The 12,993-nt window shown below is 36.8% G+C and overlaps 1 pseudogene; it reads left to right on the plus strand.

Moving 5' to 3' along the window:
• Positions 1-732: 732 nt before the first annotated feature.
• LOC132366753 (lipid droplet-associated hydrolase-like) lies at positions 733-5,293 on the plus strand (annotated as a pseudogene).
• The last annotated feature ends 7,700 nt before the right edge of the window (positions 5,294-12,993 follow it).

Genomic DNA, 12,993 nt, shown 5'->3' on the forward strand with positions numbered 1-12,993 from the left:
ACACAAGTCTTGTCTTTCCCTAGAAATATTTATTCAGATTCCAAAGTGTGAGGACCCAGGATCCTTCCCATTATATTCCCAAAGAGACTCTTAGAAGGAGAGGAAGGACAGCTGGTTCCTTCTTTTCTACAAATGCCAAAGTTATTTTCTGCGATACTTGCCTACAGTAGATCCTGTTACATGCAGGATTATATCTGGTTCCTCTCACATCATCCCAGGGATAAGAATAAGGGCAAAGTGAGCCCTAAACAGTTAATAGTGTATATAAGTAATTATAATCTACCCTGTTCCAGAATCTTCATGCTGGCGTTCAAGACAATATTAATGAATGTAGACACTAAAGACTTAATAAACTCCTTTTTCCTGCCTGCGTATCTACTGTCAAGAGGAATCCAAAATGACAAAGCAGCAGCCATAATCCTGACTAAGGGTCAGGATTAGTGGACCCTTACTTGTGTTCCCTGATAGAAGCATACTTCCCCTCCCCCTTTTCCCCCAAGCCACCAGTCCCCACACTTTAGTTTCTTTATTCCAATGGTGCTTAAAGTTGTGCACATAGAAACACAAATTCCGAAACGGGTCATGGAAATGACAATGGGAGAAGCAAGTCTTATTTCCATGCAGTAGTTCTCAAAGCAGTGTATTCTACCTGTCAGGGATATAGTGCCACAAAATGGCTGTTGGTTCAAATTATATATTTTATCTTAAAATATAGCGGCGCAACTCCACCAGATGTCGTATCCAGCTTTGTATATTAGGTAAGCATTTACCTAATCATTACAATGTTTCCCCATTCAGGTTTTGGGAATGATTTTTAGCAAAATTTTCCCCACAGCCATAGGAGATGAGAGTCTCTTTAATCCTCCCATAGACTCTTTGTACATTTCACTGTGTATCATGAGTTGGCAGTTAGCTGAAATGAGCCTGTCATTTTCTTCTTTCATAGCATTTCTTCTTTCATTGCATGGAATAGAAAATACCTAAATGCACATTCATTTTAATAGTCAGTATCATTATATCTCTCATGCAATGGCATAAACCAGTGTTTCCTGGAGTAGTCTGAAGGGTCTAAGCATAATCTTAATCCCTTAGCATAGATGGGTTCTTTAGGCAAAGAAACGCAAGTGCTGTCAGTTGGAAATGGTCTGGAACTCACTGATAGGATGTAGATGTGGCACCAGCATTTGCTACATTGCGCCCCTTGTACTATTCAGATCCACTTACTGTCTGACGTATGGAGATATCCTTTGAGTTCAGAAATGAGGCAGGTGGGTTCTTAACCACTGCGCCACCAGCAGATGTCCCAGCCATAGGAATAGATATATAAAGAGTCTGGGGTTTTTGAGAAGGAATCACACTCGAGAAAAAGCAAATATAAAAGATGGCTTCCATTGGTTTTTTTTTTGTACATCAGGGTATAAGACATGAAGTCAACAAACTAAAGAATATAAATGAGGGAATCACAATAAAATGGAACCTTCTAACTCAGCTGATCCTGGGACACATACTCCTCTGGGTTCCTAGTTGCAAGCTTAAAATGTCCTCGTTCATTAGGCCAGTTTAATCCGGCTTCCAATTTCTTCCAGTGGAAATCATCTTAACTGATATATGTGGTATGACAATGTTATCTGTCTAAAAATGAACAAATTTTATCTATCATAAGTAAATTCAAGGGGAAAAAGTATACAACTGTACTTAAGATTAAACAGTAATTATTATTTTTGACATATTTTCCAGCGTATTGAGATATAATTGAAATATTGTGTAAGGTGCACAACATGACAATTTGATTCACATATATACTGTGAAATGATTACTACAATAGGGTTAGTTAACACCTCCATCATCGCACATAATTACCTTTCTTTGTAGTATAGTGAAAACTTTTGAGATTTACTCTCTTAGCAAGTTTTAAGTAAACAATACAGTACCATTAACGATATTCACCATGCTTTAAACTAGATCCCCAGGACTTATTCAATTTATAACTGGAAGTTTATACTCTTTGATCAAGATCTCCCCATTTCCCCTATCCCAGACTCCTGGCAAGCACTATTTATGAGTTTTTTATGAGTTCAGCTTTTTCAGATTCCACATAAGGATGAGATCATACAGTATTTGTTTTTGTCTGTCTGACTTCTTTCAGTTAGAACAATGCCCTCAAGCTTTATCCCTGTGTTGCAAAAGGCTGATTTTCTTCCTTCTTGTGGCTGAAATATATTCCAGTGTGTATGTGTGTATCACATTTCATCATTTCATCCATTATTGGGCACATAGGCTTTTTCCATGTCATTATTTACTATGGTGAATAATGATGCAATGAACATGGCAGTGTATATACTTTAAGGTGATAATCACCAAATTCCCTGCTTCCAAACTAAATCCTGAAGTGAAGTCAAATTTCACCTGTTCTATGAATTGGAGTCTGATCTTTTAACTATTCTATGCATATATTAAGGTGGATCACATTAAGTTCCATTTTGCAAAGTCAAAAATGATCAAATATTGGGACTTCCCTGGTGGCACAGTGGTTGAGAATCCACCTGCCAATGCAGGGACAAGGGTTCGATCCCTGGTCCAGGAGGATCCCACATGCCACGGAGCAGCTAGGCCCATGTGCCACAACTACTGCGCCTGCGCTCTAGAGCCCGCGAGCCCGCGTGCCACAGCTACTGAGGCCCGCATGCCTGGAGCCCGTGCTCCGCAGCAGGAGAAGCCACCACAATGGGATGCCTGCGCCCCGAAACGAGGAGTAGCCCCCGCTCGCCACAGCTACAGAAAGCCTGCGTGCAGCAACGAGGACCCAATGCAGCCAAAAATAAATAAATAAATAATCAAATATTAACAATTTCATATGGAACAACCAATTTGTAATCTCAAAAATAAGTATGTAAAACTAAAATATTGCACTGTTTTATATTTTCTATTTTTATATCCATTTTCCTATATAGCCAATGTGATAGAAATTAGGCAGACAAAAATGAATAAGACCTAGTCCCTTCCCTTAAAGAGCTTACAGCTGATACCTAATAGGTATAAAGTAAATAAATGAAGTTATGAATCAGTGAATACATACAGAATGTAACTGGCTGATACAGGGCAGATAGAGGAGTAAATAAAACATTGAAAATGAAAATGAAATCATAGGAAGTGGGTAAAACAGCCATTTATTACCTGTAAGTTACTAAGTAAATGCTTTGTAAATAACAATAGTGATAATAATACCTTCAATATATTATTCCCCACCTTATAATTAACATCACATAATTTCAGAGAGTAGATTTTTGTATCTTCCATGGTGAACCATGTTGGGGTTTTTCTCTTAATTTTGCACAAGCAAAAGATTTTTTAACGTGGCAAGCAGATATACATACATACATATCAGTTATGAGGTATTGTAACAATTTTCTTTACGGGGGATATACAGGCTCTTTCTTTTTTTTTGGATGTAAGTTAAGTAGATAATGTTTAGATGCAGGCTTGTTTGTAAGCAGGAGCATCTGGAAGTTCTGTAATTTGATAGTTATACAAAGAAAATATATAATACACAATGTTGAGCATCAGTATAAATACAGAATTTTGCTACAACGCTTGTTCACCATAGAGGACATTATTCTTTTATTAAAGAAGGCAAAATTTAATCTGTTAAAAAATGTTCTGAACAAGTTCCAGATCTAGAAAGCAATTTATAGTAAAATTCAAACTAAAGAACATGCTGTTCACTTTGTTTTCACATTATGTGATATATATTTTTTTCCAGAATGAAAAAAAAAGTACGGACTCCTGTTAGATTCACAACCACAGTAAATTCACCCTTGAATTTAGTAAGTCAGGATAGTGGATATCTTCAGTTTGGATTTCTTCCACTTTAGATATTTATTTACTTCAGAACCTGAGTACTAAGAATATTGAGGTGAAAATTAGACATGTAGACTGAAAATACATTTGGATAAGAAGCGTTTCAGGAATGGCAGAGCAAGACCTCTGAAAATCTGCTCCTCCATAAAAGCAATGATAATGATTGGCAAAATCAACTTTTTAGAACTCTAGAAATTAACCAAATGCATGAAAAATACCTGAGAAAACATTATTCAATAAAAAAGTAAGATAAGTGAGGTTTGAAATGTTATAACAGGCCCTGTGCCCACGCCTTACTCCCTACTGTACAGTAGTCTTGAAAAACAATAGCCTAGCTAGCAGCAACCGTGAAAACCAGCAGCCCTGCAGACACTGGAGGGAGCAGAATGGATTAACAAAATCCCCTTCCTAACCAAGATGGTCACGATACAGCCCGCTGCCTTCTAGGCAGACAGAAAGGGACTCAGAAATCAAGGAAGAAACTCCTGTGCTTGAGGAATTCATTTCATGTTGTGGAGCTGAAACACAGGTTCTAAAATGTGGGCCCTGGACTGACCGCATTAATACTCAAAGTGCCAACAGACCTAAGCTGCTTATTTTCTTTATTACTGGTAACACAGGGTTTTCTGCCTTTTATGTGCCATTTGCAAAGGCTTTGTATTCTTCGACAAAAAGACGCTTTCCAGTTTGGGTTATCAGTCATGCTGGGCATACCGTGGCCCCCAAAGACAAGAAGATTCTGACGACTTTTGGACGATCCGAATGCTCGAGAAATTAAGGACATCTATGGACTCTGTGGTCAAGGAGAATACAAACTAGCTTTCCTGAGAACTGATGTGCCAGAGGAAATGAAACTCGTGGTCATTGGTCATTCTGTAGGCTGCTATTTTTCCCTTCAGATTCTGAAGCATGCCCCTGAGCTCCCAATAATTCGCTGCTTTCTGCTCTATCCAGCAATTGAGCGAATGACTGAGTCACCCAACAGAAAGCTCGCCAATCCACTTTTGTGCTGGCTTTGATATGTTCTCTATGTTCCTGGCTACTTACTACTGAAATCGTGGCCTGAGAAAATCAAGTCCTCGATGATCAGAATGCTCCTTCGAATGATTAACGTACAGAGTGAATTTTCCTTTCTGAATGCATTGGAACCATTCTGCCTCATTAGTGCTGCCTACCTTGGGAGCCAAGAAATGATGGAGGCGGTGAAGAGAGACAATGAAACCATAAAAGAACAGGTACCTAAGCTCACATTTTACTATGATACTACAGATGGCTGGTGTCCAAAAGCGTACTATGAAGACATGAAGAAAGATTTTCCAGAAGGAGACATTCGACTCTGTGAGAAAAAAAATACCTCCTGCATTTATCCTCTATTTTTCACCAGGAGCCCAACATGGAAGCTGACTGGCTAAAGGATGATCTGTCTAAACTATAAATACTGACACAAGGAACAAGCACTGACCTAGAGGCCGTAGGTGTACTGCCTCCTAGTAGTAAGTAGTATACTTAGTAGGTAAATGTTAAATTTTAATGTTTTATATTAGAAGAGAAAAAAAGTGAGACCCTCTTGGCCTAGAAACTATCAGCTCCTAGCTCCCCAGGCTATAGGCTGAAATAAACACAGTTGATCAATATTCCATAGGATTAACAACACATTTTCCAAGACTCCGGGAACACAGTGATCTAAACAAGGTCTCTTATGTTTGCACAAGATGCCCAGTGGCACCATACAGTTTTGGTAGGCAGAATCCTTGCAGACAAAAGGAAATCTAAATTTAGTTGATTTTAATTGAGTTACAGTGTAGAATAGGCTCCCCTAGAGAAAATTATGAAAGACCTACTAGAAAATGTAAGAGACCTGTGAATGTTATGTGTGTAGTCGGATATGTGAAGTGTACGAGATCGTGAGAAGAATATACTCAAGTTCCAGTAGAGCAGGGAGTGATGAGCAGTGGATCTTGGCAGTGGACCAGCTCTCTCTTAAGGACAGAAACTGAAGATCATCCCAGACTAACTTTGCACAGGTCTTGGCTGAGATTATCAGAATCAGACTGGATCCCAGGATAGCCTGCATATCCTACCTGTCACCACCATGCAGCGTGTCTCAAACCACCAAGTCAGCCGTCTGTCTGGCTGCCAGTGGAACAAACCCAAACAGAGCCAATGGCAGGGGAAGCACTGCTTGTTTCCTTCCCTGAGGAGTATGACTTCCTGATCTACCTGCAGTAGTCAGTGAATAAATTTCATCAGATATTCTTCCGGTAAACTAACAACTAATAAGAGCTATTGAAGGATCCCAACGATACCTTCCTCCACAGACAGCCAGCAAGCTCTGGTTGTGAGCTCCCTGCTGGCTCCTCTTCTCCAGAGCCAAGATGGGGAGGCACTGGGCTGTCCCAAATCAACCCTGTACCTGCCCACATGCAACTGCCCCTTCTGTGGTTTTCTTCAGTCAAATTCCATTGAGGACCAGCAATGAGCCAAGTACTATATAAGCAGTGAAGATAGATTGTTAGCTACATCATGATTCTTGTCTGCTGACAATCTTCTGTAAGTAATTTTTGAAAGGGCATCTTTAAATTGCTGAATAGAGAATCACCATAAATGAGTTTTCCACTTCTGCATTAGCTTTGTTAGTCAGAAAGAAATTATTTCACTAATGAACCAAAAGAACTGATTAAATTATGCAAATTCACCCTCTCTGGACACCTTGGGGTTCAGTAAAGAAGAGGCTTGTTCTCTGACCTACAGTAGGCTAATGATATGGCTTCCTACACTGACTGAATCCTGGGACCTTAGTAGCCAATAAATCCCACTGACTGCAAAGATGGCTGATGATAGATAGAAACATTCTATTTTCTCCTAGAGGAAATTCCTCATGGTGTTATCATTCCTTAAGGACAATGGGATGTTGTCCTTCTTCTCAAAACCTAAAGCCCCCTTATGAAAGATTCAGCTCTGATATGCTCCCAACCCAGTGGTAAGTGTTGAATGAGTTACGATCCTCTGGCATGGCTTCTGCATCGGGGCAAATGACTTCTCAGAGGGTAAGAGCCAAGCTCCAGGCAAGGAGGTCTCCTGGTCCCGGAAATGAGCCAGTAGGTGCATAAGCCATTGGTGCACGGCTACATACAAAGTCCTTACTGGCAACTGTGTGGGGAGGCCTTCTGGAAATCTTACGTTAGGAGCTGGGTCTCATGGCTGTGAAGTGCCTTGCACACAGGAGATGCTCAACAGTACAAACCTGAAGCACTTAAGCAAGTACTGGGTAAATCGTGCTACTGGAATAAAGAATAGCATGCCCAGCTTTTCTTTCAGTGTTATTTTACAACATTACTTCATATTTCAGGAGTCCACATGTATGAAATTATATCTGATACACCAAAGTTTACCAGAGCTTAAAAAATGATAAGAAGTAAAACAATAAAGTAAAAGATACTGGCTCTTAATTCCTGTTTATCATCTAAGCACCAAATGAATTTTCAAAATAAATGTTTTACCCACACTTAATGACCTTGCCTGGCCTTATCTCTGTTTGTTGAGGGAGGAAGCATAAAATCTTAGTGTCCTCGTGAGTTAGACTAGGGTCAAAGTCTCCCTCTTAAATTGAAAAGCCATTTTTTCAATGGTTCTTTTAGAGGAGGAAGAATCAGATTTCAGGAAATTGAAGTTCATTTTATTTCATAATTAAACAAAAATGTTTCCATGCATATGTATGAGGTGACAAGGTATGTGAACTCTGGAGGCCTTACCATCTGTGTGATTTTAGACAACTTCATCTAATTTCTCCATGCCTCATTGTCTTCATTTATAAGATAGGGTTAATAATAATACATACCTCATATTGTTAGAAGATTTCAATGCGATGATTAAACGAAAGCATTTAGCAAAATGCCTAAACAAGAGTATCTTCTCAATAAAGATTGGCTATATTAATAAATATTACTAAACATTATAATAATAAAAATAAACAAAAGACTAAAGTTGGTAAGCAGTGGATGAAATCCATTTTCCAGAAGCATTTCTGCCAGTATATACTGGTCGGTCACTTAGATTATTTAATAACTTCATCTGGGGTTATCTAGTGCTAAGTGAAAGGCCTGAACAAAAAATCATGACCAGTTGTTCCCAGTCTGCTCTGGACCGTGGAGAAGAATCTCCAGAGGCAGCCCCTGTGGCTTTTTGTGGCTGGATGTCCAAGGCAGCAGCCCTCTCACCATTGGCCTCTCCACTCAACCATTGGAGAGCCAGTGACCTCCAAAGTCTTGATTTTTCTTTGTCCTTCATTATATTAAAATTAAATTTAATTCCAGACTTGAGGAGACACAGCAACTTAATATAATACCTGATTCTGGATTAGATGCTTTTGTTACTTAAAAAAAAAAAAAGACACTCTTGGGACAGTTGACAATACTTCATTGAATGGGATCTGAAGATTAGCTGGGAATAAGAGATCAATGTTAATTTTCTGATTTCAGTGGTTGTATTGTGGATAACTAGGAGAATCTCTTTACTTGTACTGAAGACACACTAAAATGTCTGGGAATCATGGAACATTATGTCAATTTACTTTCAAATGGTTCAGAGGAAAAAAAAGTTATCTGTACTTGCAACTTTTTTGTAAGTTTGAGATGATTTTGAAATGTATACAAATAATTATTTAGAAAAATAAAAGAAATCCCCTTCAAGTTCCATCCCAGATTATTGTCACTATCTACCTGTCTGTACAGTTCCCCAAAAGCTTAAATCTCAGAATCAGAGCTTGTTCGTGGCAAACAGTCTATACCATGGGTCTTTATCTAAAATAATCAGTGGCAATTGTTTAAAATCTCACCTGCCTGAGGTGACAATAGGAAGAGGATGACCAAAAACTTAAATGTTAAAAATGGAGAATGAGACTAATAGGGGACTTTTTAAGCTTTAACTTATTCCTAGAAATCAAGAAGATAATGCCCATGTGAAAGCTTGTGTTCATGCCAAAGAAAAAGGAAAGAAGACCTAATCCTCAGCTCTGTCTGACCGTGAAGCTCTGACAAGGAGGAAGTGAATGAAAGCTAAGGCAGAGTTGTAAACTGCCTGCATGAGCAATGAAAGGAAACACCAAAACAAATATAGGGCTCTTCTGCTAAGACTGGGAGACTTAATGGCTCAAAGCATTTAAGAAAATCTCTTTCAAATCATTAGCTGAAATTGACACCAACGAAGCAGAGCCTTCAGTGACCACACAAGTCAAAGAATATAGATCTTACAGAATTAGTCCAGGAAAGACATCAAACAAACAAATAGCAATAAGAACAACAAAAATAACTCAACAATCAGCAATAACACAAACTTTAGGGGAGGGGAGGATCTGAGTCACCAGATCCCACATTATACTACTTAAAATATATGTTTCAATAAAACATTTTGAGACACACAAAAAACAACAAAAAAAGCATGACCCATGCACAAGGAAAAAAGGCAGTCAATAGAAATTACCCCTAAGAAGGTTCAGACATTGGGCTTAATATTCAAAGCTGATATAACTATGTTCAAAGAGCTAAAGGAAACCATGTCTCAAGAATTAAGGAGACTGTGGGAACAATGTCTCAACAAACAGATATTAATCAAGATAGAAACTATTAAAAAAGAAAACAGAAATCAGTCTATAGCTGAAAAGTATAATAACTAAAATGAAATAAAATACTCACTAGAGGGGATAAACAGCAGACTGGAATGGAGAGAAAAAGAAAGAAATAGTGAACTTGAAGATAGGTCAATTAAGGTTATCCAATCTGAGAAACAGAAAGAAAAAAGAATAAAGAAAAATAAATATAGTCTCAGAATACTGTGACATACCATCAAGCTTACTAACATATGCATAATTGGAATCTCAAGAGAGGAGAATGGAGAAGAAAGAATATTTGAATAAATAACAGTAAAAAAATTTTTTAAAAAGAAAAACAACTCTCCAAATTTGATGAAAAACATTTATCTGCCCATCCAAAAAGCTCAGTTAACTCCAAGAAGGATGAACTAGAGAGATCCACTTCTAGACACATCATAGTGCAACTGATAAAAGCCAAAGACAAAAAGGATGATGAAAGCAGGAAGAGAGAAGCAACTCATCACATATGAGGAATTCTCAATAAAATTAACAGCTGACTCTTCATAGGATAATGGATGCCAGATGGCAGTGGGATGACATATTCAAAGTGCTGAAAGAAAATGAATGTTAACTAAGAATTCTGCATTCAGCAAAACTATCTTTCAAAATTGAAGGAGAAATTAACACATACCCTAATAAACAAAAAATGAGAGATTTCATCACTAGAAGACTTCCCTCATAAGAAATATTAAATGAGTCCTTCAGGAAAAGACACTATATGATAACTCAAATCAATGGGAAAAAATAAGAGCACTGGTGAAAGTAACTGCATAGGTAAATATAAAAGACATTGTGAATGTACTTTTCTTTGTAATGCTTCACTTCTGTACAAAGAAAAAATTATAAAACTACGTGGATGAACTTATATAAAAGTGTTTATTTATATGAAAATAGGACAAAGAAGTGGAGAATGGAGCTATATTGGGGCAAAGTTTTTATACGTTATATAAATTCAATTTGCCTTAATATAAACTAGATTGCTTTACTTAGGATGTTAATTGTAATCCCTAGGAGATTACCAAGAAAATAACTAAAAAATATGATAGGGAAACAAAAGAGAGTTAAATATCCTAGAAAATATCTATTTAGCAAAAAAGTAGTAAAAAAAAAAAAAAAAAAAAGGAATAACTGTACAAAAAAGACTTAAGATATATAGAAAAAAATAGCAAAAATGTCAGACTTAAGTTTCACCTAATCAGTAATTGCATTAAATCTAAGTGGATTTAACACTCAAAAAAATTCTGACTGGCAGAAGGGATTAAAAAACACAAACTGGGGCTACCCTGGTGGCACAGTGGTTAAGAATCTGTCTGCCAATGCAGGGGACATGGGTTCGAGCCCTGGTCCGGGAAGTTCCCACATGCCATGAAGCAACTAAGCCCATGCGCCACAACTACTGAGCCTGCGCTCTAGAGCCTGCGAGCCACAACTACTGAGCTGCATGTCACAACTACTGAAGCCCGCAGGCCTAGAGCCCATGCTCCGCAACAAGAGAAGTCACTGCAATGAGAAGCCCGCACACCACAACAAAGAGTAGCCCCTGCTCGCCACAACTAGAGAAGGCCCACACACACAGCAATGAAGACCCAACACAGCCAAAAATAAAAAATAAATTAAATAAATACATTTTTTAAAAAACCATGAACTAATTGCTGTCTGCAAGTTATGCACTTTAGATTCAAAGCCATAAATAGGTTGAAAGTGAAAGGAAGGAAAAAAATATACCATACAAAGAACTGCAGTTGCTATAATATTATCAGCCATAATAGACTTAAAGATAAAAATAACTAGAGACAAAGTAGGATATTTTAGAATATAAAAGGTCAACCCACAGAAAGATATAATAATTATAATCATATATGTACTTAATGCCCTAAAATACATGAAGCAAAAATTGACATAACTGAAGGGGAAAACTACTCAACAACAATCACTAGAGACTTTAGTCTTCCACTTTAGATAGTGGATAGAAATACTAAGCAGAAGAAAAACACAGAAATAGATGAATTAAGCAACATTTAAAAAATCAACTTAGACAAGACAACTTATAGACTTAGACATCTATAAAACAATCAATCCAACAATAGAGTATATACATCAGAGTATTATTCTTAAGTGTATGTGGAATATTCACCAAGATAGACCATTTGATAGGCCTTAAAATAAGCCTCAGTGAATTCTAAAAGATTTAAATTATACAAAGTATAATCTCCAACCACAATGGAATTAAATGAGATATCAATAAAGGAAAGAAATTTGGGGATTACACAAATATGTGGAAAATAAACAATATGCTCTTAAAAAACTAAAGGCTCAAAAAACAAATTACAAGAAAAATTTTAAAATACTTTGTGATGAATAAAGAGCACAAAATACCAAAACTCAGGAGATTCAGTTAAAGCAGTGTATAGAGAGAAATTTATAGCTGTTATCACCTGTATTAAAAAAGAAAGATCTCAAATGAACACCCCAACTTTTCACCTGAAGAAACAAGATCAATCAAAACCAAAAGCAAGCAGAAGGAAATAAATAATAAAGAATAGAGCAGAAGAAAAGGACATAGAAATAGAAAAACAAATAGAGAAAACCAACAAAAGTTGTTTCTCTGGAAAGGTTTAAACAAAATTAGCAAAACTTTAGCTAGAGTAACCAGGAAAGAAGAGACAAGACTCAAATTACTAAATTCAGAAAGGAAAAAGGGATATCACTATCTTCTTTACAGGATAAAAAAAGGATTTAAGATAATAACACTAGATAATATAAGGTACCTTATTTGTATGCCAAAAAAAATGCAATAACTTGGATGAAATGGACAAATTCCCAGGAAGAAACAAACTACTGAAATTAACTCAAAAAATAAAATTTAAAATCTGAAAAGATTTATAAAAATAGAGTTAATTAGTAATCAAAAAAACAAAGGAAATCCCACACCCAGATCACTTTGCTGGCTTATTCTAACAAAAATATTCAAAGAAGAAATTACACCAAATCTTCAGAAACCCTTCTAAAATACAGAGGAGTGATTATTTCCCAAATCATTCAATGAGGTCAACTTCACCCTACTATCAAAACCAGGCAAAGACAACACAAGAGAAAAATAATCAGACTAATATCCTTTATTAATATAGATGCAAAACTTCTCAACCAAATACTAACAAATTGAGTCCAGCAATAAATTAAAAAAAAAAAACTGTACACTATGTCAAGGTTGGATTTATCTCAGTAAGACAAGGTTGGTTCAAAATACAAAAAAACAATACATGCATAATATAACACCTTATTACTTAGAAGACCAAAACCATGTGATCACCTTAAGAGATGTAGAAAAAGCATTTGAAAAAAACCAATACCCTTTCATTATATAAAAAAAAAAACCTAACAAAGTAGTAGCAAAAGGGAACTTTCTCAAACAATAAAGCATATTTATGGAAAATCTCCAGTTAATATCATACTTAATTGTGAAAGCTTTACCTAAGATCAGGAATAAG

This window comes from Balaenoptera ricei, chromosome 5, assembly GCF_028023285.1.
Source record: "Balaenoptera ricei isolate mBalRic1 chromosome 5, mBalRic1.hap2, whole genome shotgun sequence".
NCBI classification, from domain to species: domain Eukaryota; kingdom Metazoa; phylum Chordata; class Mammalia; order Artiodactyla; family Balaenopteridae; genus Balaenoptera; species Balaenoptera ricei.